This window comes from Hydractinia symbiolongicarpus, chromosome 9, assembly GCF_029227915.1.
Source record: "Hydractinia symbiolongicarpus strain clone_291-10 chromosome 9, HSymV2.1, whole genome shotgun sequence".
NCBI lineage: Eukaryota > Metazoa > Cnidaria > Hydrozoa > Anthoathecata > Hydractiniidae > Hydractinia > Hydractinia symbiolongicarpus.
Window position 1 is genome coordinate 9,452,586 of NC_079883.1, and position 27,340 is coordinate 9,479,925.

Consider the following 27,340-nt stretch of genomic DNA (forward strand, 5'->3'; position numbering starts at 1 on the left):
AGCTGTACTTGCAGAAAAGACAAGTACATTGATCCATGTTATTGCTTACATTTAACTTAACCCAGCTTTTCACGGAAACACTCCCAGGCAAATTAACCCTACAAAGTATTTCTAAATTTTTTTTGTGTCATATATGACATAGTATCGTATAGCAATAAATGTAACTGTGACAAGACTTTACACATTGTGTAATTTGGAAGCGTGCACAAAGTAATGTTTTAAAAGATTTGTGGCTATAAAAATAGCCGTTTTTGTTGAGCAATGACAACGCTTAACCTCCGAATCCGTAAAGAGTTCTTCCTTGACGTTTTAAGGCATAAACAACATCCATAGCGGTAACGGTCTTGCGTTTAGCGTGCTCTGTGTAGGTTACAGCATCACGAATAACATTCTCTAAGAAAACCTTCAGTACACCTCTGGTTTCCTCATAGATAAGGCCAGAGATACGTTTGACACCACCTCGTCGAGCAAGACGTCGAATAGCAGGTTTTGTGATTCCCTGAATGTTATCACGAAGAATTTTTCGGTGACGTTTAGCACCTCCTTTTCCCAATCCTTTACCTCCTTTTCCGCGTCCAGACATATTGATATAGTTGCGTACAGAACGAGTACAAAAACAACGTTTGAGTTAACAGAATTCAGACAGCTTTAAAAAGAGGCCATAAAATTACCTACTGCTCGTGGAAACACCCTAATTAACCAATAGAGTTGCGTCATTACAAAATGTTCCGAACATTTTGTACATTTTTTTAAGTAAAACTGTAGTTTTTTTAAAAATTCGTGGTCTTAATGTTTCAGTAAGGCAATAAATTTGGCATCGTTGGAATTCGCCAAACCTTCTGCTACTTACTAAAAAAAAAAAAAGTCAAAAGCTTTTGTGTATCAGAAGATACAGCCGTTTTCCCGTAGCCAAAAAACACAGATTTTATAAAAATGTTAAAGTAATGAGCGTAATGTCATTATGCAGCCAATCAGAAATTACTTTCTTAGCACCAATCAAATGGTTTGTTTTGAACCTTAGCTGTCAATCAATATGAGAAATAAAACTTTGGCGCGATAGTGCATTTTAGACCGTCTTGTGTATCCGTACTACATCGACTTCTTAAAATATGGCTCGTACAAAGCAAACTGCACGTAAATCTACTGGAGGAAAGGCTCCACGAAAACAACTCGCCACTAAAGCTGCGAGGAAAAGCGCACCAGCTACTGGAGGAGTGAAAAAACCACATCGTTACAGACCTGGTACAGTTGCTCTCAGAGAAATCAGAAGATACCAGAAGTCAACCGAGCTCTTGATCCGCAAGTTGCCTTTCCAGCGTCTTGTGCGAGAAATTGCTCAGGACTTCAAAACAGATCTGCGATTCCAGAGCACAGCCGTTATGGCTCTGCAAGAGGCTTCTGAAGCGTACCTTGTTGGCTTGTTCGAGGATACTAACTTGTGTGCCATTCACGCAAAACGAGTTACAATCATGCCTAAAGACATCCAGTTGGCAAGAAGAATTCGTGGGGAACGTGCCTAAGCATCTTACCAAACAAAAAACGGCTATTTTTATAGCCACACATCCATAAAAAATATTACGGCTAGCTTTTTATATCAAACTTTGTTCTGCTTTCTGTTTAAATTTTATGCTACATAAAAATTTTATGCTACATAAAGTTTGACAATGTTAAAAATATGAAGGGCAAGAAAAGTAAAAGCAAGAAAATAAGAAATTTAAAAACGAAAATACTTAAACTTAGGGAATCTAATCTTAAAATTACTCTTTTTTAACTGTTTAAGTGACTTAAACAAGTTTAACTTTGTACCAAGATAATGTTTTTTTGTAAATGTGTGGCTATAAAAATAGCCGTTTGTTAATGTAATAGCCAGATACACACAAATTATTTTTTTGCGGTCTTCTTTGCTGCCTTTTTGGGAGTCTTTTTGACCTTCTTTGCTGCAGGTTTTTTAGCAACAGGCTTCTTTGTGGGTTTCTTAGCTGCTGGTTTCTTAGCCGAGGCTTTCTTTGTGGCAGGCTTCTTTGCTGCTTTCTTTGGCGTGCTCTTCTTTGCTGGCTTCTTTTTTGGTGTACTTTTCTTTGCAGTAGGCTTCTTTGCCGTTGGCTTTTTTGCTGCGGCCTTTTTCTTAGGTTTTTCTTTTTTTACCTGACCTAGCTTGAATGATCCAGAAGCACCAGTGCCTTTAGTTTGAATCAAATCGCCTGATGTTACTCCTCGTTTAAGAGCCATTTTCAGATGATGATCTGGTTTTCAGCAACTTTGTAATTTGCATGAATATATTTTGTAATAGCTTGGCGAGATGAACCACCGCGTTCCTTTAGGGTAGCGATAGCAGCCTTGATCATGTCCACATATTTAGGGTGATCAGCTGTCTTCTTTGCAGCAGGTTTCTTCTTGGGTGCGATTTTCTTTGGAGAAGCTGCTTCACTCATTTTTAATGTTTTCTTACAACAATCCAACGATAAACGATGCTTGTTATCACAGTAGAAGTATACTAAACATTACCGTGTAAATGAGATATAATTTAAGACGGTGCGAAGTATGCGGACGTAAAAGTACCACTCCCGGGAATTGATTTGGCGCGAAAACAGAAATGTGTGTTTCTGTACATCGTATAATGTCCGTTTTGGGTGCCGCGACTATGCGAAAGCATGTTAATTTTTATTTGTAGCACGACGCAATAGTCTGAAAGAGAAGCTGCTGGAGTTTGAGGTCTTCAGCATTACATCTACTCTGTTAATTTGGGCTTCTTCCGCGCCCGTGTTAGGATTTTCATAAAGCGTTCTTTGGTTTGCGTTGCGTATGTCGGCCTACATCATCGACACGGCCTGTTTCCGGCTATTAGGAGCAATTCATATATTGGGCACTGCGTTTCGACTTTTTTATTAGACCACAGTAAAAAAATTCACTCACAGAAGTCCCTTTCTTTCATGGCTACAAACACGAAGAATTCTGTCGTAAGTAAAACGAATGCGCAAGCCAAAATAACGATGGGGCGAAGTCATAAGCATGGCCCTGTGGCCCAATGGATAAGGCATCTGACTACGAATCAGGGGATTCCAGGTTCGACTCCTGGCAGGGTCGCACTGTCGCATTTCGGCTGCATGGTCTACTGTGTAACGCGCGCGCACGTTCTGGCGTAATGCGTTGATAAACGGAATGTACGCAGTCATATTGGAAAGTAATATCACGCACTTAGTATCGTCGCCTTTGTTAGCATTCATGTAAGTTACCATCCACTCGCTACAGTCGCTCTCCATCCTACGGCTAAATCAACAGCCGTGATTTTTACTATGTCGCCGTCCATCCGTACGCGGTGACAGTTGTAAGCTTTACAGTAACGTGACATGCTCCACAAGCAGTTACGGTGTGTGGACGATGCCTATCATGGCAACGCTTGTTCTTTATCGCTTCTCGGCCTAATGGCTAAGATCAAGTGTAGTATCTGTTCTTATCAGTTTAATATCTGGTAGGCCATTCTCTGAATGGTCAGTATATTAATCTGATTTTTGGCCTTGGGTCATGGAGGTGGATTCATTCACGCCGTGACCACGGGTTGCCTTGGTGTTGCACTATTACCGATGGCGGCCCACATAAGCAATAAAAGAATAATAGCAGTCCTCTTTCCGACGGCACTCTGCATAGTCTACGGCGGGAACAAAACGCGTACACTGGGGGAGAATACAGCCTATGCCCCGCGACACGGCAGTTTATAACACACTCAAGCCACAAGCATTAACAAACTTTGAAGGGTACCCTCATGCTACGGTGCAGTTCCAACTCATACTTACCTGACGGGGAAGTAAAGACTGATCAATGAGGGTTTTCTTCCAGAGTGAGGCTCTTGCATTGCACTACGCTTGGGCTGACCTCTGCGATTACTGCAAACGTCAGTAACTCGACCGTACAATTTCTGGTAGTGGGGGCCTGCGTCCGCGCTCGCCCCCTCCTTAAGTCAAAATGAATGAGCTTAGAAAAGTTGCGCGGCCAAATGTCGGTGGTGACTTAAACGCTAAGGTAAAACCTCGCTTGGCTGTTACGAAACGTGATTGCGATATAAGTCCTCGGAAGGCGGCGGAATTTTATTTTATTTGCCATTCCGTCAGGGTTATTGGATGATCGGCAATAGATCGAGTTTGTATGCATTTGAAAGCTCTTTTTTCTCGTACTATCACCTGAAAATGTCGTAGGAAAATGTCATAGGAAACACTTTCAACAACCGCCACGTTCCTTAATTGTTATAACAAGAAATATATCACAGCACCATTGAAATGAAAAGGCAACAAATGAAAATGAAAAGCCTACGACACCGGGAGTTCCCAGGCGGTCCCCCATCCAAGTACTATCCCGGCCCGACGATGCTTAACTTCCGTGATCAGACGAGAACGGGTGTGTTCATCGTGGTATGGCCGTAGACATTAGTAGGGGCAAATACGTGCAATTTATTTTGACGTTGTGATCAAATTTTTTTATTTAATTTCTTTGAGTTACTTAGGACAAGGCGTATGCATGGATTATCTATTAGACTTTAAGGTTATAGTTTTGTGAAAAAAACAATGTTTTTTTAAAGATGTGTGGCTATAAAAATAGCCGTTGTTTTCTGAGTGTAGCGGTTTACTTCTTCTGTCCTTTGTCGTTCTTCTTTGGGAGTAAGACAGCTTGAATGTTTGGCAAAACACCACCAGCTGCAATGGTTACACCGCTCAAAAGTTTGTTTAATTCTTCATCATTACGAACAGCCAATTGTAAATGTCTTGGAATAATCCTAGCTTTTTTGTTGTCTCTTGCTGCGTTACCAGCCAACTCCAATATCTCAGCAGATAAATATTCCAAGACGGCTGCTAAGTAAACTGGTGCTCCAGATCCAATTCGGTTAGCATAGTGCCCTCTACGAAGGAATCTATGCACTCTACCGACTGGAAATTGAAGTCCAGCTCTTGAGGATCTTGTCTTGGCTTTAGCCTTAGCTTTTCCACCTTTTCCACGTCCAGACATAACTGCGATTTGATTTGTAAGTTAATACAAAAACGTACGAATATTTAACGTAAGTGTTAACGAAATAAACTTTACTCGTTTTTTCATCATAAAAATAGGATCGAAATCATGTTTTTTTAACCAATCATAATTAAGTATTAAACAAAAGATTTTTTTTTTAACCAATTAAATTGCGTATCGGCGTTTTCGGATCGAATTCGATCCGATTTTTTTACTTATAAACAAAAAGTTTTGACTTGCAGTTTAATGCTTATTTACAAGTTAAGTAGCAAAAATTTTTAACCATGTCTGACGCAGCAGCTAAAGGAGGAAAACAGGCACCTAAAGTAGCCAAGAAAGGTGAAAAAAGAGCCGGCAAAAAAGGAGGAAAGATTGGTGGAACTGGTGAAAAGAAACGCAAGAGAAAGAGAAAGGAAAGTTATGCTATTTACATCTACAATGTTTTGAAACAAGTTCACCCAGATGTCGGAGTTTCAAGCAAAGCTATGAGCATCATGAACTCATTTGTCAACGACATCTTTGAGCGCATTGCTTCCGAAGCTTCGCGTTTGGCTCTTCAAAACAAAAAGTCGACCATCTCTTCTCGTGAAATTCAAACCGCAGTACGTCTTCTCTTGCCTGGAGAACTTGCAAAACACGCAGTCAGTGAAGGAACAAAAGCCGTCACAAAATACACAAGCAGCAAGTAAACCAACGTCTACCAAACACAAACGGTCTTTTTTAAGACCACACATCTTTAAAAAAACATTTACTTGGCGTCACTACAAGTTAACCGAAGTTAATAAAACTTCTAAATAATGTGCTTAAGAACACTAGCCTACATTTAAAATACTTCCCCATGTGTGTGTGTGGATTAGCTTCACTTTTCATACGTATTATTAGCTGTACTTGCAGAAAAGACAAGTACATTGATCCATGTTATTGCTTACATTTAACTTAACCCAGCTTTTCACGGAAACACTCCCAGGCAAATTAACCCTACAAAGTATTTCTAAATTTTTTTTGTGTCATATATGACATAGTATCGTATAGCAATAAATGTAACTGTGACAAGACTTTACACATTGTGTAATTTGGAAGCGTGCACAAAGTAATGTTTTAAAAGATTTGTGGCTATAAAAATAGCCGTTTTTGTTGAGCAATGACAACGCTTAACCTCCGAATCCGTAAAGAGTTCTTCCTTGACGTTTTAAGGCATAAACAACATCCATAGCGGTAACGGTCTTGCGTTTAGCGTGCTCTGTGTAGGTTACAGCATCACGAATAACATTCTCTAAGAAAACCTTCAGTACACCTCTGGTTTCCTCATAGATAAGGCCAGAGATACGTTTGACACCACCTCGTCGAGCAAGACGTCGAATAGCAGGTTTTGTGATTCCCTGAATGTTATCACGAAGAATTTTTCGGTGACGTTTAGCACCTCCTTTTCCCAATCCTTTACCTCCTTTTCCGCGTCCAGACATATTGATATAGTTGCGTACAGAACGAGTACAAAAACAACGTTTGAGTTAACAGAATTCAGACAGCTTTAAAAAGAGGCCATAAAATTACCTACTGCTCGTGGAAACACCCTAATTAACCAATAGAGTTGCGTCATTACAAAATGTTCCGAACATTTTGTACATTTTTTTAAGTAAAACTGTAGTTTTTTTAAAAATTCGTGGTCTTAATGTTTCAGTAAGGCAATAAATTTGGCATCGTTGGAATTCGCCAAACCTTCTGCTACTTACTAAAAAAAAAAAAGTCAAAAGCTTTTGTGTATCAGAAGATACAGCCGTTTTCCCGTAGCCAAAAAACACAGATTTTATAAAAATGTTAAAGTAATGAGCGTAATGTCATTATGCAGCCAATCAGAAATTACTTTCTTAGCACCAATCAAATGGTTTGTTTTGAACCTTAGCTGTCAATCAATATGAGAAATAAAACTTTGGCGCGATAGTGCATTTTAGACCGTCTTGTGTATCCGTACTACATCGACTTCTTAAAATATGGCTCGTACAAAGCAAACTGCACGTAAATCTACTGGAGGAAAGGCTCCACGAAAACAACTCGCCACTAAAGCTGCGAGGAAAAGCGCACCAGCTACTGGAGGAGTGAAAAAACCACATCGTTACAGACCTGGTACAGTTGCTCTCAGAGAAATCAGAAGATACCAGAAGTCAACCGAGCTCTTGATCCGCAAGTTGCCTTTCCAGCGTCTTGTGCGAGAAATTGCTCAGGACTTCAAAACAGATCTGCGATTCCAGAGCACAGCCGTTATGGCTCTGCAAGAGGCTTCTGAAGCGTACCTTGTTGGCTTGTTCGAGGATACTAACTTGTGTGCCATTCACGCAAAACGAGTTACAATCATGCCTAAAGACATCCAGTTGGCAAGAAGAATTCGTGGGGAACGTGCCTAAGCATCTTACCAAACAAAAAACGGCTATTTTTATAGCCACACATCCATAAAAAATATTACGGCTAGCTTTTTATATCAAACTTTGTTCTGCTTTCTGTTTAAATTTTATGCTACATAAAAATTTTATGCTACATAAAGTTTGACAATGTTAAAAATATGAAGGGCAAGAAAAGTAAAAGCAAGAAAATAAGAAATTTAAAAACGAAAATACTTAAACTTAGGGAATCTAATCTTAAAATTACTCTTTTTTAACTGTTTAAGTGACTTAAACAAGTTTAACTTTGTACCAAGATAATGTTTTTTTGTAAATGTGTGGCTATAAAAATAGCCGTTTGTTAATGTAATAGCCAGATACACACAAATTATTTTTTTGCGGTCTTCTTTGCTGCCTTTTTGGGAGTCTTTTTGACCTTCTTTGCTGCAGGTTTTTTAGCAACAGGCTTCTTTGTGGGTTTCTTAGCTGCTGGTTTCTTAGCCGAGGCTTTCTTTGTGGCAGGCTTCTTTGCTGCTTTCTTTGGCGTGCTCTTCTTTGCTGGCTTCTTTTTTGGTGTACTTTTCTTTGCAGTAGGCTTCTTTGCCGTTGGCTTTTTTGCTGCGGCCTTTTTCTTAGGTTTTTCTTTTTTTACCTGACCTAGCTTGAATGATCCAGAAGCACCAGTGCCTTTAGTTTGAATCAAATCGCCTGATGTTACTCCTCGTTTAAGAGCCATTTTCAGATGATGATCTGAGTTTTCAGCAACTTTGTAATTTGCATGAATATATTTTGTAATAGCTTGGCGAGATGAACCACCGCGTTCCTTTAGGGTAGCGATAGCAGCCTTGATCATGTCCACATATTTAGGGTGATCAGCTGTCTTCTTTGCAGCAGGTTTCTTCTTGGGTGCGATTTTCTTTGGAGAAGCTGCTTCACTCATTTTTAATGTTTTCTTACAACAATCCAACGATAAACGATGCTTGTTATCACAGTAGAAGTATACTAAACATTACCGTGTAAATGAGATATAATTTAAGACGGTGCGAAGTATGCGGACGTAAAAGTACCACTCCCGGGAATTGATTTGGCGCGAAAACAGAAATGTGTGTTTCTGTACATCGTATAATGTCCGTTTTGGGTGCCGCGACTATGCGAAAGCATGTTAATTTTTATTTGTAGCACGACGCAATAGTCTGAAAGAGAAGCTGCTGGAGTTTGAGGTCTTCAGCATTACATCTACTCTGTTAATTTGGGCTTCTTCCGCGCCCGTGTTAGGATTTTCATAAAGCGTTCTTTGGTTTGCGTTGCGTATGTCGGCCTACATCATCGACACGGCCTGTTTCCGGCTATTAGGAGCAATTCATATATTGGGCACTGCGTTTCGACTTTTTTATTAGACCACAGTAAAAAAATTCACTCACAGAAGTCCCTTTCTTTCATGGCTACAAACACGAAGAATTCTGTCGTAAGTAAAACGAATGCGCAAGCCAAAATAACGATGGGGCGAAGTCATAAGCATGGCCCTGTGGCCCAATGGATAAGGCATCTGACTACGAATCAGGGGATTCCAGGTTCGACTCCTGGCAGGGTCGCACTGTCGCATTTCGGCTGCATGGTCTACTGTGTAACGCGCGCGCACGTTCTGGCGTAATGCGTTGATAAACGGAATGTACGCAGTCATATTGGAAAGTAATATCACGCACTTAGTATCGTCGCCTTTGTTAGCATTCATGTAAGTTACCATCCACTCGCTACAGTCGCTCTCCATCCTACGGCTAAATCAACAGCCGTGATTTTTACTATGTCGCCGTCCATCCGTACGCGGTGACAGTTGTAAGCTTTACAGTAACGTGACATGCTCCACAAGCAGTTACGGTGTGTGGACGATGCCTATCATGGCAACGCTTGTTCTTTATCGCTTCTCGGCCTAATGGCTAAGATCAAGTGTAGTATCTGTTCTTATCAGTTTAATATCTGGTAGGCCATTCTCTGAATGGTCAGTATATTAATCTGATTTTTGGCCTTGGGTCATGGAGGTGGATTCATTCACGCCGTGACCACGGGTTGCCTTGGTGTTGCACTATTACCGATGGCGGCCCACATAAGCAATAAAAGAATAATAGCAGTCCTCTTTCCGACGGCACTCTGCATAGTCTACGGCGGGAACAAAACGCGTACACTGGGGGAGAATACAGCCTATGCCCCGCGACACGGCAGTTTATAACACACTCAAGCCACAAGCATTAACAAACTTTGAAGGGTACCCTCATGCTACGGTGCAGTTCCAACTCATACTTACCTGACGGGGAAGTAAAGACTGATCAATGAGGGTTTTCTTCCAGAGTGAGGCTCTTGCATTGCACTACGCTTGGGCTGACCTCTGCGATTACTGCAAACGTCAGTAACTCGACCGTACAATTTCTGGTAGTGGGGGCCTGCGTCCGCGCTCGCCCCCTCCTTAAGTCAAAATGAATGAGCTTAGAAAAGTTGCGCGGCCAAATGTCGGTGGTGACTTAAACGCTAAGGTAAAACCTCGCTTGGCTGTTACGAAACGTGATTGCGATATAAGTCCTCGGAAGGCGGCGGAATTTTATTTTATTTGCCATTCCGTCAGGGTTATTGGATGATCGGCAATAGATCGAGTTTGTATGCATTTGAAAGCTCTTTTTTCTCGTACTATCACCTGAAAATGTCGTAGGAAAATGTCATAGGAAACACTTTCAACAACCGCCACGTTCCTTAATTGTTATAACAAGAAATATATCACAGCACCATTGAAATGAAAAGGCAACAAATGAAAATGAAAAGCCTACGACACCGGGAGTTCCCAGGCGGTCCCCCATCCAAGTACTATCCCGGCCCGACTATGCTTAACTTCCGTGATCAGACGAGAACGGGTGTGTTCATCGTGGTATGGCCGTAGACATTAGTAGGGGCAAATACGTGCAATTTATTTTGACGTTGTGATCAAATTTTTTTATTTAATTTCTTTGAGTTACTTAGGACAAGGCGTATGCATGGATTATCTATTAGACTTTAAGGTTATAGTTTTGTGAAAAAAACAATGTTTTTTTAAAGATGTGTGGCTATAAAAATAGCCGTTGTTTTCTGAGTGTAGCGGTTTACTTCTTCTGTCCTTTGTCGTTCTTCTTTGGGAGTAAGACAGCTTGAATGTTTGGCAAAACACCACCAGCTGCAATGGTTACACCGCTCAAAAGTTTGTTTAATTCTTCATCATTACGAACAGCCAATTGTAAATGTCTTGGAATAATCCTAGCTTTTTTGTTGTCTCTTGCTGCGTTACCAGCCAACTCCAATATCTCAGCAGATAAATATTCCAAGACGGCTGCTAAGTAAACTGGTGCTCCAGATCCAATTCGGTTAGCATAGTGCCCTCTACGAAGGAATCTATGCACTCTACCGACTGGAAATTGAAGTCCAGCTCTTGAGGATCTTGTCTTGGCTTTAGCCTTAGCTTTTCCACCTTTTCCACGTCCAGACATAACTGCGATTTGATTTGTAAGTTAATACAAAAACGTACGAATATTTAACGTAAGTGTTAACGAAATAAACTTTACTCGTTTTTTCATCATAAAAATAGGATCGAAATCATGTTTTTTTAACCAATCATAATTAAGTATTAAACAAAAGATTTTTTTTTTAACCAATTAAATTGCGTATCGGCGTTTTCGGATCGAATTCGATCCGATTTTTTTACTTATAAACAAAAAGTTTTGACTTGCAGTTTAATGCTTATTTACAAGTTAAGTAGCAAAAATTTTTCTTTCTTTTTTTACCTGACCTAGCTTGAATGATCCAGAAGCACCAGTGCCTTTAGTTTGAATCAAATCGCCTGATGTTACTCCTCGTTTAAGAGCCATTTTCAGATGATGATCTGAGTTTTCAGCAACTTTGTAATTTGCATGAATATATTTTGTAATAGCTTGGCGAGATGAACCACCGCGTTCCTTTAGGGTAGCGATAGCAGCCTTGATCATGTCCACATATTTAGGGTGATCAGCTGTCTTCTTTGCAGCAGGTTTCTTCTTGGGTGCGATTTTCTTTGGAGAAGCTGCTTCACTCATTTTTAATGTTTTCTTACAACAATCCAACGATAAACGATGCTTGTTATCACAGTAGAAGTATACTAAACATTACCGTGTAAATGAGATATAATTTAAGACGGTGCGAAGTATGCGGACGTAAAAGTACCACTCCCGGGAATTGATTTGGCGCGAAAACAGAAATGTGTGTTTCTGTACATCGTATAATGTCCGTTTTGGGTGCCGCGACTATGCGAAAGCATGTTAATTTTTATTTGTAGCACGACGCAATAGTCTGAAAGAGAAGCTGCTGGAGTTTGAGGTCTTCAGCATTACATCTACTCTGTTAATTTGGGCTTCTTCCGCGCCCGTGTTAGGATTTTCATAAAGCGTTCTTTGGTTTGCGTTGCGTATGTCGGCCTACATCATCGACACGGCCTGTTTCCGGCTATTAGGAGCAATTCATATATTGGGCACTGCGTTTCGACTTTTTTATTAGACCACAGTAAAAAAATTCACTCACAGAAGTCCCTTTCTTTCATGGCTACAAACACGAAGAATTCTGTCGTAAGTAAAACGAATGCGCAAGCCAAAATAACGATGGGGCGAAGTCATAAGCATGGCCCTGTGGCCCAATGGATAAGGCATCTGACTACGAATCAGGGGATTCCAGGTTCGACTCCTGGCAGGGTCGCACTGTCGCATTTCGGCTGCATGGTCTACTGTGTAACGCGCGCGCACGTTCTGGCGTAATGCGTTGATAAACGGAATGTACGCAGTCATATTGGAAAGTAATATCACGCACTTAGTATCGTCGCCTTTGTTAGCATTCATGTAAGTTACCATCCACTCGCTACAGTCGCTCTCCATCCTACGGCTAAATCAACAGCCGTGATTTTTACTATGTCGCCGTCCATCCGTACGCGGTGACAGTTGTAAGCTTTACAGTAACGTGACATGCTCCACAAGCAGTTACGGTGTGTGGACGATGCCTATCATGGCAACGCTTGTTCTTTATCGCTTCTCGGCCTAATGGCTAAGATCAAGTGTAGTATCTGTTCTTATCAGTTTAATATCTGGTAGGCCATTCTCTGAATGGTCAGTATATTAATCTGATTTTTGGCCTTGGGTCATGGAGGTGGATTCATTCACGCCGTGACCACGGGTTGCCTTGGTGTTGCACTATTACCGATGGCGGCCCACATAAGCAATAAAAGAATAATAGCAGTCCTCTTTCCGACGGCACTCTGCATAGTCTACGGCGGGAACAAAACGCGTACACCGTCAGGTAAGTATGAGTTGGAACTGCACCGTAGCATGAGGGTACCCTTCAAAGTTTGTTAATGCTTGTGGCTTGAGTGTGTTATAAACTGCCGTGTCGCGGGGCATAGGCTGTATTCTCCCCCAGTGTACGCGTTTTGTTCCCGCCGTAGACTATGCAGAGTGCCGTCGGAAAGAGGACTGCTATTATTCTTTTATTGCTTATGTGGGCCGCCATCGGTAATAGTGCAACACCAAGGCAACCCGTGGACAAGGCGTATGCATGGATTATCTATTAGACTTTAAGGTTATAGTTTTGTGAAAAAAACAATGTTTTTTTAAAGATGTGTGGCTATAAAAATAGCCGTTGTTTTCTGAGTGTAGCGGTTTACTTCTTCTGTCCTTTGTCGTTCTTCTTTGGGAGTAAGACAGCTTGAATGTTTGGCAAAACACCACCAGCTGCAATGGTTACACCGCTCAAAAGTTTGTTTAATTCTTCATCATTACGAACAGCCAATTGTAAATGTCTTGGAATAATCCTAGCTTTTTTGTTGTCTCTTGCTGCGTTACCAGCCAACTCCAATATCTCAGCAGATAAATATTCCAAGACGGCTGCTAAGTAAACTGGTGCTCCAGATCCAATTCGGTTAGCATAGTGCCCTCTACGAAGGAATCTATGCACTCTACCGACTGGAAATTGAAGTCCAGCTCTTGAGGATCTTGTCTTGGCTTTAGCCTTAGCTTTTCCACCTTTTCCACGTCCAGACATAACTGCGATTTGATTTGTAAGTTAATACAAAAACGTACGAATATTTAACGTAAGTGTTAACGAAATAAACTTTACTCGTTTTTTCATCATAAAAATAGGATCGAAATCATGTTTTTTTAACCAATCATAATTAAGTATTAAACAAAAGATTTTTTTTTTAACCAATTAAATTGCGTATCGGCGTTTTCGGATCGAATTCGATCCGATTTTTTTACTTATAAACAAAAAGTTTTGACTTGCAGTTTAATGCTTATTTACAAGTTAAGTAGCAAAAATTTTTAACCATGTCTGACGCAGCAGCTAAAGGAGGAAAACAGGCACCTAAAGTAGCCAAGAAAGGTGAAAAAAGAGCCGGCAAAAAAGGAGGAAAGATTGGTGGAACTGGTGAAAAGAAACGCAAGAGAAAGAGAAAGGAAAGTTATGCTATTTACATCTACAATGTTTTGAAACAAGTTCACCCAGATGTCGGAGTTTCAAGCAAAGCTATGAGCATCATGAACTCATTTGTCAACGACATCTTTGAGCGCATTGCTTCCGAAGCTTCGCGTTTGGCTCTTCAAAACAAAAAGTCGACCATCTCTTCTCGTGAAATTCAAACCGCAGTACGTCTTCTCTTGCCTGGAGAACTTGCAAAACACGCAGTCAGTGAAGGAACAAAAGCCGTCACAAAATACACAAGCAGCAAGTAAACCAACGTCTACCAAACACAAACGGTCTTTTTTAAGACCACACATCTTTAAAAAAACATTTACTTGGCGTCACTACAAGTTAACCGAAGTTAATAAAACTTCTAAATAATGTGCTTAAGAACACTAGCCTACATTTAAAATACTTCCCCATGTGTGTGTGTGGATTAGCTTCACTTTTCATACGTATTATTAGCTGTACTTGCAGAAAAGACAAGTACATTGATCCATGTTATTGCTTACATTTAACTTAACCCAGCTTTTCACGGAAACACTCCCAGGCAAATTAACCCTACAAAGTATTTCTAAATTTTTTTTGTGTCATATATGACATAGTATCGTATAGCAATAAATGTAACTGTGACAAGACTTTACACATTGTGTAATTTGGAAGCGTGCACAAAGTAATGTTTTAAAAGATTTGTGGCTATAAAAATAGCCGTTTTTGTTGAGCAATGACAACGCTTAACCTCCGAATCCGTAAAGAGTTCTTCCTTGACGTTTTAAGGCATAAACAACATCCATAGCGGTAACGGTCTTGCGTTTAGCGTGCTCTGTGTAGGTTACAGCATCACGAATAACATTCTCTAAGAAAACCTTCAGTACACCTCTGGTTTCCTCATAGATAAGGCCAGAGATACGTTTGACACCACCTCGTCGAGCAAGACGTCGAATAGCAGGTTTTGTGATTCCCTGAATGTTATCACGAAGAATTTTTCGGTGACGTTTAGCACCTCCTTTTCCCAATCCTTTACCTCCTTTTCCGCGTCCAGACATATTGATATAGTTGCGTACAGAACGAGTACAAAAACAACGTTTGAGTTAACAGAATTCAGACAGCTTTAAAAAGAGGCCATAATATTACCTACTGCTCGTAGAAACACCCTAATTAACCAATAGAGTTGCGTCATTACAAAATGTTCCGAACATTTTGTACATTTTTTTAAGTAAAACTGTAGTTTTTTTAAAAATTCGTGGTCTTAATGTTTCAGTAAGGCAATAAATTTGGCATCGTTGGAATTCGCCAAACCTTCTGCTACTTACTAAAAAAAAAAAAAGTCAAAAGCTTTTGTGTATCAGAAGATACAGCCGTTTTCCCGTAGCCAAAAAACACAGATTTTATAAAAATGTTAAAGTAATGAGCGTAATGTCATTATGCAGCCAATCAGAAATTACTTTCTTAGCACCAATCAAATGGTTTGTTTTGAACCTTAGCTGTCAATCAATATGAGAAATAAAACTTTGGCGCGATAGTGCATTTTAGACCGTCTTGTGTATCCGTACTACATCGACTTCTTAAAATATGGCTCGTACAAAGCAAACTGCACGTAAATCTACTGGAGGAAAGGCTCCACGAAAACAACTCGCCACTAAAGCTGCGAGGAAAAGCGCACCAGCTACTGGAGGAGTGAAAAAACCACATCGTTACAGACCTGGTACAGTTGCTCTCAGAGAAATCAGAAGATACCAGAAGTCAACCGAGCTCTTGATCCGCAAGTTGCCTTTCCAGCGTCTTGTGCGAGAAATTGCTCAGGACTTCAAAACAGATCTGCGATTCCAGAGCACAGCCGTTATGGCTCTGCAAGAGGCTTCTGAAGCGTACCTTGTTGGCTTGTTCGAGGATACTAACTTGTGTGCCATTCACGCAAAACGAGTTACAATCATGCCTAAAGACATCCAGTTGGCAAGAAGAATTCGTGGGGAACGTGCCTAAGCATCTTACCAAACAAAAAACGGCTATTTTTATAGCCACACATCCATAAAAAATATTACGGCTAGCTTTTTATATCAAACTTTGTTCTGCTTTCTGTTTAAATTTTATGCTACATAAAAATTTTATGCTACATAAAGTTTGACAATGTTAAAAATATGAAGGGCAAGAAAAGTAAAAGCAAGAAAATAAGAAATTTAAAAACGAAAATACTTAAACTTAGGGAATCTAATCTTAAAATTACTCTTTTTTAACTGTTTAAGTGACTTAAACAAGTTTAACTTTGTACCAAGATAATGTTTTTTTGTAAATGTGTGGCTATAAAAATAGCCGTTTGTTAATGTAATAGCCAGATACACACAAATTATTTTTTTGCGGTCTTCTTTGCTGCCTTTTTGGGAGTCTTTTTGACCTTCTTTGCTGCAGGTTTTTTAGCAACAGGCTTCTTTGTGGGTTTCTTAGCTGCTGGTTTCTTAGCCGAGGCTTTCTTTGTGGCAGGCTTCTTTGCTGCTTTCTTTGGCGTGCTCTTCTTTGCTGGCTTCTTTTTTGGTGTACTTTTCTTTGCAGTAGGCTTCTTTGCCGTTGGCTTTTTTGCTGCGGCCTTTTTCTTAGGTTTTTCTTTTTTTACCTGACCTAGCTTGAATGATCCAGAAGCACCAGTGCCTTTAGTTTGAATCAAATCGCCTGATGTTACTCCTCGTTTAAGAGCCATTTTCAGATGATGATCTGAGTTTTCAGCAACTTTGTAATTTGCATGAATATATTTTGTAATAGCTTGGCGAGATGAACCACCGCGTTCCTTTAGGGTAGCGATAGCAGCCTTGATCATGTCCACATATTTAGGGTGATCAGCTGTCTTCTTTGCAGCAGGTTTCTTCTTGGGTGCGATTTTCTTTGGAGAAGCTGCTTCACTCATTTTTAATGTTTTCTTACAACAATCCAACGATAAACGATGCTTGTTATCACAGTAGAAGTATACTAAACATTACCGTGTAAATGAGATATAATTTAAGACGGTGCGAAGTATGCGGACGTAAAAGTACCACTCCCGGGAATTGATTTGGCGCGAAAACAGAAATGTGTGTTTCTGTACATCGTATAATGTCCGTTTTGGGTGCCGCGACTATGCGAAAGCATGTTAATTTTTATTTGTAGCACGACGCAATAGTCTGAAAGAGAAGCTGCTGGAGTTTGAGGTCTTCAGCATTACATCTACTCTGTTAATTTGGGCTTCTTCCGCGCCCGTGTTAGGATTTTCATAAAGCGTTCTTTGGTTTGCGTTGCGTATGTCGGCCTACATCATCGACACGGCCTGTTTCCGGCTATTAGGAGCAATTCATATATTGGGCACTGCGTTTCGACTTTTTTATTAGACCACAGTAAAAAAATTCACTCACAGAAGTCCCTTTCTTTCATGGCTACAAACACGAAGAATTCTGTCGTAAGTAAAACGAATGCGCAAGCCAAAATAACGATGGGGCGAAGTCATAAGCATGGCCTTGTGGCCCAATGGATAAGGCATCTGACTACGAATCAGGGGATTCCAGGTTCGACTCCTGGCAGGGTCGCACTGTCGCATTTCGGCTGCATGGTCTACTGTGTAACGCGCGCGCACGTTCTGGCGTAATGCGTTGATAAACGGAATGTACGCAGTCATATTGGAAAGTAATATCACGCACTTAGTATCGTCGCCTTTGTTAGCATTCATGTAAGTTACCATCCACTCGCTACAGTCGCTCTCCATCCTACGGCTAAATCAACAGCCGTGATTTTTACTATGTCGCCGTCCATCCGTACGCGGTGACAGTTGTAAGCTTTACAGTAACGTGACATGCTCCACAAGCAGTTACGGTGTGTGGACGATGCCTATCATGGCAACGCTTGTTCTTTATCGCTTCTCGGCCTAATGGCTAAGATCAAGTGTAGTATCTGTTCTTATCAGTTTAATATCTGGTAGGCCATTCTCTGAATGGTCAGTATATTAATCTGATTTTTGGCCTTGGGTCATGGAGGTGGATTCATTCACGCCGTGACCACGGGTTGCCTTGGTGTTGCACTATTACCGATGGCGGCCCACATAAGCAATAAAAGAATAATAGCAGTCCTCTTTCCGACGGCACTCTGCATAGTCTACGGCGGGAACAAAACGCGTACACTGGGGGAGAATACAGCCTATGCCCCGCGACACGGCAGTTTATAACACACTCAAGCCACAAGCATTAACAAACTTTGAAGGGTACCCTCATGCTACGGTGCAGTTCCAACTCATACTTACCTGACGGGGAAGTAAAGACTGATCAATGAGGGTTTTCTTCCAGAGTGAGGCTCTTGCATTGCACTACGCTTGGGCTGACCTCTGCGATTACTGCAAACGTCAGTAACTCGACCGTACAATTTCTGGTAGTGGGGGCCTGCGTCCGCGCTCGCCCCCTCCTTAAGTCAAAATGAATGAGCTTAGAAAAGTTGCGCGGCCAAATGTCGGTGGTGACTTAAACGCTAAGGTAAAACCTCGCTTGGCTGTTACGAAACGTGATTGCGATATAAGTCCTCGGAAGGCGGCGGAATTTTATTTTATTTGCCATTCCGTCAGGGTTATTGGATGATCGGCAATAGATCGAGTTTGTATGCATTTGAAAGCTCTTTTTTCTCGTACTATCACCTGAAAATGTCGTAGGAAAATGTCATAGGAAACACTTTCAACAACCGCCACGTTCCTTAATTGTTATAACAAGAAATATATCACAGCACCATTGAAATGAAAAGGCAACAAATGAAAATGAAAAGCCTACGACACCGGGAGTTCCCAGGCGGTCCCCCATCCAAGTACTATCCCGGCCCGACGATGCTTAACTTCCGTGATCAGACGAGAACGGGTGTGTTCATCGTGGTATGGCCGTAGACATTAGTAGGGGCAAATACGTGCAATTTATTTTGACGTTGTGATCAAATTTTTTTATTTAATTTCTTTGAGTTACTTAGGACAAGGCGTATGCATGGATTATCTATTAGACTTTAAGGTTATAGTTTTGTGAAAAAAACAATGTTTTTTTAAAGATGTGTGGCTATAAAAATAGCCGTTGTTTTCTGAGTGTAGCGGTTTACTTCTTCTGTCCTTTGTCGTTCTTCTTTGGGAGTAAGACAGCTTGAATGTTTGGCAAAACACCACCAGCTGCAATGGTTACACCGCTCAAAAGTTTGTTTAATTCTTCATCATTACGAACAGCCAATTGTAAATGTCTTGGAATAATCCTAGCTTTTTTGTTGTCTCTTGCTGCGTTACCAGCCAACTCCAATATCTCAGCAGATAAATATTCCAAGACGGCTGCTAAGTAAACTGGTGCTCCAGATCCAATGTCTGACGCAGCAGCTAAAGGAGGAAAACAGGCACCTAAAGTAGCCAAGAAAGGTGAAAAAAGAGCCGGCAAAAAAGGAGGAAAGATTGGTGGAACTGGTGAAAAGAAACGCAAGAGAAAGAGAAAGGAAAGTTATGCTATTTACATCTACAATGTTTTGAAACAAGTTCACCCAGATGTCGGAGTTTCAAGCAAAGCTATGAGCATCATGAACTCATTTGTCAACGACATCTTTGAGCGCATTGCTTCCGAAGCTTCGCGTTTGGCTCTTCAAAACAAAAAGTCGACCATCTCTTCTCGTGAAATTCAAACCGCAGTACGTCTTCTCTTGCCTGGAGAACTTGCAAAACACGCAGTCAGTGAAGGAACAAAAGCCGTCACAAAATACACAAGCAGCAAGTAAACCAACGTCTACCAAACACAAACGGTCTTTTTTAAGACCACACATCTTTAAAAAAACATTTACTTGGCGTCACTACAAGTTAACCGAAGTTAATAAAACTTCTAAATAATGTGCTTAAGAACACTAGCCTACATTTAAAATACTTCCCCATGTGTGTGTGTGGATTAGCTTCACTTTTCATACGTATTATTAGCTGTACTTGCAGAAAAGACAAGTACATTGATCCATGTTATTGCTTACATTTAACTTAACCCAGCTTTTCACGGAAACACTCCCAGGCAAATTAACCCTACAAAGTATTTCTAAATTTTTTTTGTGTCATATATGACATAGTATCGTATAGCAATAAATGTAACTGTGACAAGACTTTACACATTGTGTAATTTGGAAGCGTGCACAAAGTAATGTTTTAAAAGATTTGTGGCTATAAAAATAGCCGTTTTTGTTGAGCAATGACAACGCTTAACCTCCGAATCCGTAAAGAGTTCTTCCTTGACGTTTTAAGGCATAAACAACATCCATAGCGGTAACGGTCTTGCGTTTAGCGTGCTCTGTGTAGGTTACAGCATCACGAATAACATTCTCTAAGAAAACCTTCAGTACACCTCTGGTTTCCTCATAGATAAGGCCAGAGATACGTTTGACACCACCTCGTCGAGCAAGACGTCGAATAGCAGGTTTTGTGATTCCCTGAATGTTATCACGAAGAATTTTTCGGTGACGTTTAGCACCTCCTTTTCCCAATCCTTTACCTCCTTTTCCGCGTCCAGACATATTGATATAGTTGCGTACAGAACGAGTACAAAAACAACGTTTGAGTTAACAGAATTCAGACAGCTTTAAAAAGAGGCCATAAAATTACCTACTGCTCGTGGAAACACCCTAATTAACCAATAGAGTTGCGTCATTACAAAATGTTCCGAACATTTTGTACATTTTTTTAAGTAAAACTGTAGTTTTTTTAAAAATTCGTGGTCTTAATGTTTCAGTAAGGCAATAAATTTGGCATCGTTGGAATTCGCCAAACCTTCTGCTACTTACTAAAAAAAAAAAAAGTCAAAAGCTTTTGTGTATCAGAAGATACAGCCGTTTTCCCGTAGCCAAAAAACACAGATTTTATAAAAATGTTAAAGTAATGAGCGTAATGTCATTATGCAGCCAATCAGAAATTACTTTCTTAGCACCAATCAAATGGTTTGTTTTGAACCTTAGCTGTCAATCAATATGAGAAATAAAACTTTGGCGCGATAGTGCATTTTAGACCGTCTTGTGTATCCGTACTACATCGACTTCTTAAAATATGGCTCGTACAAAGCAAACTGCACGTAAATCTACTGGAGGAAAGGCTCCACGAAAACAACTCGCCACTAAAGCTGCGAGGAAAAGCGCACCAGCTACTGGAGGAGTGAAAAAACCACATCGTTACAGACCTGGTACAGTTGCTCTCAGAGAAATCAGAAGATACCAGAAGTCAACCGAGCTCTTGATCCGCAAGTTGCCTTTCCAGCGTCTTGTGCGAGAAATTGCTCAGGACTTCAAAACAGATCTGCGATTCCAGAGCACAGCCGTTATGGCTCTGCAAGAGGCTTCTGAAGCGTACCTTGTTGGCTTGTTCGAGGATACTAACTTGTGTGCCATTCACGCAAAACGAGTTACAATCATGCCTAAAGACATCCAGTTGGCAAGAAGAATTCGTGGGGAACGTGCCTAAGCATCTTACCAAACAAAAAACGGCTATTTTTATAGCCACACATCCATAAAAAATATTACGGCTAGCTTTTTATATCAAACTTTGTTCTGCTTTCTGTTTAAATTTTATGCTACATAAAAATTTTATGCTACATAAAGTTTGACAATGTTAAAAATATGAAGGGCAAGAAAAGTAAAAGCAAGAAAATAAGAAATTTAAAAACGAAAATACTTAAACTTAGGGAATCTAATCTTAAAATTACTCTTTTTTAACTGTTTAAGTGACTTAAACAAGTTTAACTTTGTACCAAGATAATGTTTTTTTGTAAATGTGTGGCTATAAAAATAGCCGTTTGTTAATGTAATAGCCAGATACACACAAATTATTTTTTTGCGGTCTTCTTTGCTGCCTTTTTGGGAGTCTTTTTGACCTTCTTTGCTGCAGGTTTTTTAGCAACAGGCTTCTTTGTGGGTTTCTTAGCTGCTGGTTTCTTAGCCGAGGCTTTCTTTGTGGCAGGCTTCTTTGCTGCTTTCTTTGGCGTGCTCTTCTTTGCTGGCTTCTTTTTTGGTGTACTTTTCTTTGCAGTAGGCTTCTTTGCCGTTGGCTTTTTTGCTGCGGCCTTTTTCTTAGGTTTTTCTTTTTTTACCTGACCTAGCTTGAATGATCCAGAAGCACCAGTGCCTTTAGTTTGAATCAAATCGCCTGATGTTACTCCTCGTTTAAGAGCCATTTTCAGATGATGATCTGAGTTTTCAGCAACTTTGTAATTTGCATGAATATATTTTGTAATAGCTTGGCGAGATGAACCACCGCGTTCCTTTAGGGTAGCGATAGCAGCCTTGATCATGTCCACATATTTAGGGTGATCAGCTGTCTTCTTTGCAGCAGGTTTCTTCTTGGGTGCGATTTTCTTTGGAGAAGCTGCTTCACTCATTTTTAATGTTTTCTTACAACAATCCAACGATAAACGATGCTTGTTATCACAGTAGAAGTATACTAAACATTACCGTGTAAATGAGATATAATTTAAGACGGTGCGAAGTATGCGGACGTAAAAGTACCACTCCCGGGAATTGATTTGGCGCGAAAACAGAAATGTGTGTTTCTGTACATCGTATAATGTCCGTTTTGGGTGCCGCGACTATGCGAAAGCATGTTAATTTTTATTTGTAGCACGACGCAATAGTCTGAAAGAGAAGCTGCTGGAGTTTGAGGTCTTCAGCATTACATCTACTCTGTTAATTTGGGCTTCTTCCGCGCCCGTGTTAGGATTTTCATAAAGCGTTCTTTGGTTTGCGTTGCGTATGTCGGCCTACATCATCGACACGGCCTGTTTCCGGCTATTAGGAGCAATTCATATATTGGGCACTGCGTTTCGACTTTTTTATTAGACCACAGTAAAAAAATTCACTCACAGAAGTCCCTTTCTTTCATGGCTACAAACACGAAGAATTCTGTCGTAAGTAAAACGAATGCGCAAGCCAAAATAACGATGGGGCGAAGTCATAAGCATGGCCCTGTGGCCCAATGGATAAGGCATCTGACTACGAATCAGGGGATTCCAGGTTCGACTCCTGGCAGGGTCGCACTGTCGCATTTCGGCTGCATGGTCTACTGTGTAACGCGCGCGCACGTTCTGGCGTAATGCGTTGATAAACGGAATGTACGCAGTCATATTGGAAAGTAATATCACGCACTTAGTATCGTCGCCTTTGTTAGCATTCATGTAAGTTACCATCCACTCGCTACAGTCGCTCTCCATCCTACGGCTAAATCAACAGCCGTGATTTTTACTATGTCGCCGTCCATCCGTACGCGGTGACAGTTGTAAGCTTTACAGTAACGTGACATGCTCCACAAGCAGTTACGGTGTGTGGACGATGCCTATCATGGCAACGCTTGTTCTTTATCGCTTCTCGGCCTAATGGCTAAGATCAAGTGTAGTATCTGTTCTTATCAGTTTAATATCTGGTAGGCCATTCTCTGAATGGTCAGTATATTAATCTGATTTTTGGCCTTGGGTCATGGAGGTGGATTCATTCACGCCGTGACCACGGGTTGCCTTGGTGTTGCACTATTACCGATGGCGGCCCACATAAGCAATAAAAGAATAATAGCAGTCCTCTTTCCGACGGCACTCTGCATAGTCTACGGCGGGAACAAAACGCGTACACTGGGGGAGAATACAGCCTATGCCCCGCGACACGGCAGTTTATAACACACTCAAGCCACAAGCATTAACAAACTTTGAAGGGTACCCTCATGCTACGGTGCAGTTCCAACTCATACTTACCTGACGGGGAAGTAAAGACTGATCAATGAGGGTTTTCTTCCAGAGTGAGGCTCTTGCATTGCACTACGCTTGGGCTGACCTCTGCGATTACTGCAAACGTCAGTAACTCGACCGTACAATTTCTGGTAGTGGGGGCCTGCGTCCGCGCTCGCCCCCTCCTTAAGTCAAAATGAATGAGCTTAGAAAAGTTGCGCGGCCAAATGTCGGTGGTGACTTAAACGCTAAGGTAAAACCTCGCTTGGCTGTTACGAAACGTGATTGCGATATAAGTCCTCGGAAGGCGGCGGAATTTTATTTTATTTGCCATTCCGTCAGGGTTATTGGATGATCGGCAATAGATCGAGTTTGTATGCATTTGAAAGCTCTTTTTTCTCGTACTATCACCTGAAAATGTCGTAGGAAAATGTCATAGGAAACACTTTCAACAACCGCCACGTTCCTTAATTGTTATAACAAGAAATATATCACAGCACCATTGAAATGAAAAGGCAACAAATGAAAATGAAAAGCCTACGACACCGGGAGTTCCCAGGCGGTCCCCCATCCAAGTACTATCCCGGCCCGACGATGCTTAACTTCCGTGATCAGACGAGAACGGGTGTGTTCATCGTGGTATGGCCGTAGACATTAGTAGGGGCAAATACGTGCAATTTATTTTGACGTTGTGATCAAATTTTTTTATTTAATTTCTTTGAGTTACTTAGGACAAGGCGTATGCATGGATTATCTATTAGACTTTAAGGTTATAGTTTTGTGAAAAAAACAATGTTTTTTTAAAGATGTGTGGCTATAAAAATAGCCGTTGTTTTCTGAGTGTAGCGGTTTACTTCTTCTGTCCTTTGTCGTTCTTCTTTGGGAGTAAGACAGCTTGAATGTTTGGCAAAACACCACCAGCTGCAATGGTTACACCGCTCAAAAGTTTGTTTAATTCTTCATCATTACGAACAGCCAATTGTAAATGTCTTGGAATAATCCTAGCTTTTTTGTTGTCTCTTGCTGCGTTACCAGCCAACTCCAATATCTCAGCAGATAAATATTCCAAGACGGCTGCTAAGTAAACTGGTGCTCCAGATCCAATTCGGTTAGCATAGTGCCCTCTACGAAGGAATCTATGCACTCTACCGACTGGAAATTGAAGTCCAGCTCTTGAGGATCTTGTCTTGGCTTTAGCCTTAGCTTTTCCACCTTTTCCACGTCCAGACATAACTGCGATTTGATTTGTAAGTTAATACAAAAACGTACGAATATTTAACGTAAGTGTTAACGAAATAAACTTTACTCGTTTTTTCATCATAAAAATAGGATCGAAATCATGTTTTTTTAACCAATCATAATTAAGTATTAAACAAAAGATTTTTTTTTTAACCAATTAAATTGCGTATCGGCGTTTTCGGATCGAATTCGATCCGATTTTTTTACTTATAAACAAAAAGTTTTGACTTGCAGTTTAATGCTTATTTACAAGTTAAGTAGCAAAAATTTTTAACCATGTCTGACGCAGCAGCTAAAGGAGGAAAACAGGCACCTAAAGTAGCCAAGAAAGGTGAAAAAAGAGCCGGCAAAAAAGGAGGAAAGATTGGTGGAACTGGTGAAAAGAAACGCAAGAGAAAGATAAAGGAAAGTTATGCTATTTACATCTACAATGTTTTGAAACAAGTTCACCCAGATGTCGGAGTTTCAAGCAAAGCTATGAGCATCATGAACTCATTTGTCAACGACATCTTTGAGCGCATTGCTTCCGAAGCTTCGCGTTTGGCTCTTCAAAACAAAAAGTCGACCATCTCTTCTCGTGAAATTCAAACCGCAGTACGTCTTCTCTTGCCTGGAGAACTTGCAAAACACGCAGTCAGTGAAGGAACAAAAGCCGTCACAAAATACACAAGCAGCAAGTAAACCAACGTCTACCAAACACAAACGGTCTTTTTTAAGACCACACATCTTTAAAAAAACATTTACTTGGCGTCACTACAAGTTAACCGAAGTTAATAAAACTTCTAAATAATGTGCTTAAGAACACTAGCCTACATTTAAAATACTTCCCCATGTGTGTGTGTGGATTAGCTTCACTTTTCATACGTATTATTAGCTGTACTTGCAGAAAAGACAAGTACATTGATCCATGTTATTGCTTACATTTAACTTAACCCAGCTTTTCACGGAAACACTCCCAGGCAAATTAACCCTACAAAGTATTTCTAAATTTTTTTTGTGTCATATATGACATAGTATCGTATAGCAATAAATGTAACTGTGACAAGACTTTACACATTGTGTAATTTGGAAGCGTGCACAAAGTAATGTTTTAAAAGATTTGTGGCTATAAAAATAGCCGTTTTTGTTGAGCAATGACAACGCTTAACCTCCGAATCCGTAAAGAGTTCTTCCTTGACGTTTTAAGGCATAAACAACATCCATAGCGGTAACGGTCTTGCGTTTAGCGTGCTCTGTGTAGGTTACAGCATCACGAATAACATTCTCTAAGAAAACCTTCAGTACACCTCTGGTTTCCTCATAGATAAGGCCAGAGATACGTTTGACACCACCTCGTCGAGCAAGACGTCGAATAGCAGGTTTTGTGATTCCCTGAATGTTATCACGAAGAATTTTTCGGTGACGTTTAGCACCTCCTTTTCCCAATCCTTTACCTCCTTTTCCGCGTCCAGACATATTGATATAGTTGCGTACAGAACGAGTACAAAAACAACGTTTGAGTTAACAGAATTCAGACAGCTTTAAAAAGAGGCCATAAAATTACCTACTGCTCGTGGAAACACCCTAATTAACCAATAGAGTTGCGTCATTACAAAATGTTCCGAACATTTTGTACATTTTTTTAAGTAAAACTGTAGTTTTTTTAAAAATTCGTGGTCTTAATGTTTCAGTAAGGCAATAAATTTGGCATCGTTGGAATTCGCCAAACCTTCTGCTACTTACTAAAAAAAAAAAAAGTCAAAAGCTTTTGTGTATCAGAAGATACAGCCGTTTTCCCGTAGCCAAAAAACACAGATTTTATAAAAATGTTAAAGTAATGAGCGTAATGTCATTATGCAGCCAATCAGAAATTACTTTCTTAGCACCAATCAAATGGTTTGTTTTGAACCTTAGCTGTCAATCAATATGAGAAATAAAACTTTGGCGCGATAGTGCATTTTAGACCGTCTTGTGTATCCGTACTACATCGACTTCTTAAAATATGGCTCGTACAAAGCAAACTGCACGTAAATCTACTGGAGGAAAGGCTCCACGAAAACAACTCGCCACTAAAGCTGCGAGGAAAAGCGCACCAGCTACTGGAGGAGTGAAAAAACCACATCGTTACAGACCTGGTACAGTTGCTCTCAGAGAAATCAGAAGATACCAGAAGTCAACCGAGCTCTTGATCCGCAAGTTGCCTTTCCAGCGTCTTGTGCGAGAAATTGCTCAGGACTTCAAAACAGATCTGCGATTCCAGAGCACAGCCGTTATGGCTCTGCAAGAGGCTTCTGAAGCGTACCTTGTTGGCTTGTTCGAGGATACTAACTTGTGTGCCATTCACGCAAAACGAGTTACAATCATGCCTAAAGACATCCAGTTGGCAAGAAGAATTCGTGGGGAACGTGCCTAAGCATCTTACCAAACAAAAAACGGCTATTTTTATAGCCACACATCCATAAAAAATATTACGGCTAGCTTTTTATATCAAACTTTGTTCTGCTTTCTGTTTAAATTTTATGCTACATAAAAATTTTATGCTACATAAAGTTTGACAATGTTAAAAATATGAAG

The 27,340-nt window shown here is 40.5% G+C and overlaps 13 non-coding genes and 1 pseudogene across 13 annotated transcripts; 9 read left to right on the forward strand and 5 right to left on the reverse strand.

Moving 5' to 3' along the window:
- Window positions 1-1,792: 1,792 nt before the first annotated feature.
- LOC130657522 (histone H1-delta-like) lies at window positions 1,793-2,678 on the reverse strand (annotated as a pseudogene).
- A 728-nt stretch (window positions 2,679-3,406) lies between these two features.
- On the forward strand, window positions 3,407-3,598 carry LOC130660948 (U2 spliceosomal RNA). Its single transcript, XR_008988145.1, has one exon. It is a non-coding gene; the product is annotated as a U2 spliceosomal RNA (small nuclear RNA).
- A 185-nt stretch (window positions 3,599-3,783) lies between these two features.
- LOC130659903 (U1 spliceosomal RNA) lies at window positions 3,784-3,948 on the forward strand. Its single transcript, XR_008987106.1, has one exon. It is a non-coding gene; the product is annotated as a U1 spliceosomal RNA (small nuclear RNA).
- Window positions 3,949-4,298: 350 nt separating this feature from the next.
- On the reverse strand, window positions 4,299-4,417 carry LOC130661636 (5S ribosomal RNA). The gene has a single exon (XR_008988814.1). It is a non-coding gene; the product is annotated as a 5S ribosomal RNA (ribosomal RNA).
- Window positions 4,418-9,281: 4,864 nt separating this feature from the next.
- LOC130660949 (U2 spliceosomal RNA) lies at window positions 9,282-9,473 on the forward strand. Its single transcript, XR_008988146.1, has one exon. It is a non-coding gene; the product is annotated as a U2 spliceosomal RNA (small nuclear RNA).
- Window positions 9,474-9,658: 185 nt separating this feature from the next.
- Window positions 9,659-9,823, forward strand: LOC130659905 (U1 spliceosomal RNA). The gene has a single exon (XR_008987109.1). It is a non-coding gene; the product is annotated as a U1 spliceosomal RNA (small nuclear RNA).
- A 350-nt stretch (window positions 9,824-10,173) lies between these two features.
- Window positions 10,174-10,292, reverse strand: LOC130658956 (5S ribosomal RNA). Its single transcript, XR_008986169.1, has one exon. It is a non-coding gene; the product is annotated as a 5S ribosomal RNA (ribosomal RNA).
- A 2,134-nt stretch (window positions 10,293-12,426) lies between these two features.
- Window positions 12,427-12,618, forward strand: LOC130660952 (U2 spliceosomal RNA). The gene has a single exon (XR_008988148.1). It is a non-coding gene; the product is annotated as a U2 spliceosomal RNA (small nuclear RNA).
- Window positions 12,619-17,726: 5,108 nt separating this feature from the next.
- LOC130660953 (U2 spliceosomal RNA) lies at window positions 17,727-17,918 on the forward strand. The gene has a single exon (XR_008988149.1). It is a non-coding gene; the product is annotated as a U2 spliceosomal RNA (small nuclear RNA).
- A 185-nt stretch (window positions 17,919-18,103) lies between these two features.
- On the forward strand, window positions 18,104-18,268 carry LOC130659906 (U1 spliceosomal RNA). Its single transcript, XR_008987110.1, has one exon. It is a non-coding gene; the product is annotated as a U1 spliceosomal RNA (small nuclear RNA).
- A 350-nt stretch (window positions 18,269-18,618) lies between these two features.
- Window positions 18,619-18,737, reverse strand: LOC130661639 (5S ribosomal RNA). Its single transcript, XR_008988816.1, has one exon. It is a non-coding gene; the product is annotated as a 5S ribosomal RNA (ribosomal RNA).
- Window positions 18,738-23,190: 4,453 nt separating this feature from the next.
- On the forward strand, window positions 23,191-23,382 carry LOC130660954 (U2 spliceosomal RNA). The gene has a single exon (XR_008988150.1). It is a non-coding gene; the product is annotated as a U2 spliceosomal RNA (small nuclear RNA).
- Window positions 23,383-23,567: 185 nt separating this feature from the next.
- LOC130659907 (U1 spliceosomal RNA) lies at window positions 23,568-23,732 on the forward strand. Its single transcript, XR_008987111.1, has one exon. It is a non-coding gene; the product is annotated as a U1 spliceosomal RNA (small nuclear RNA).
- Window positions 23,733-24,082: 350 nt separating this feature from the next.
- Window positions 24,083-24,201, reverse strand: LOC130661640 (5S ribosomal RNA). The gene has a single exon (XR_008988817.1). It is a non-coding gene; the product is annotated as a 5S ribosomal RNA (ribosomal RNA).
- Between the last annotated feature and the right edge of the window lie 3,139 nt (window positions 24,202-27,340).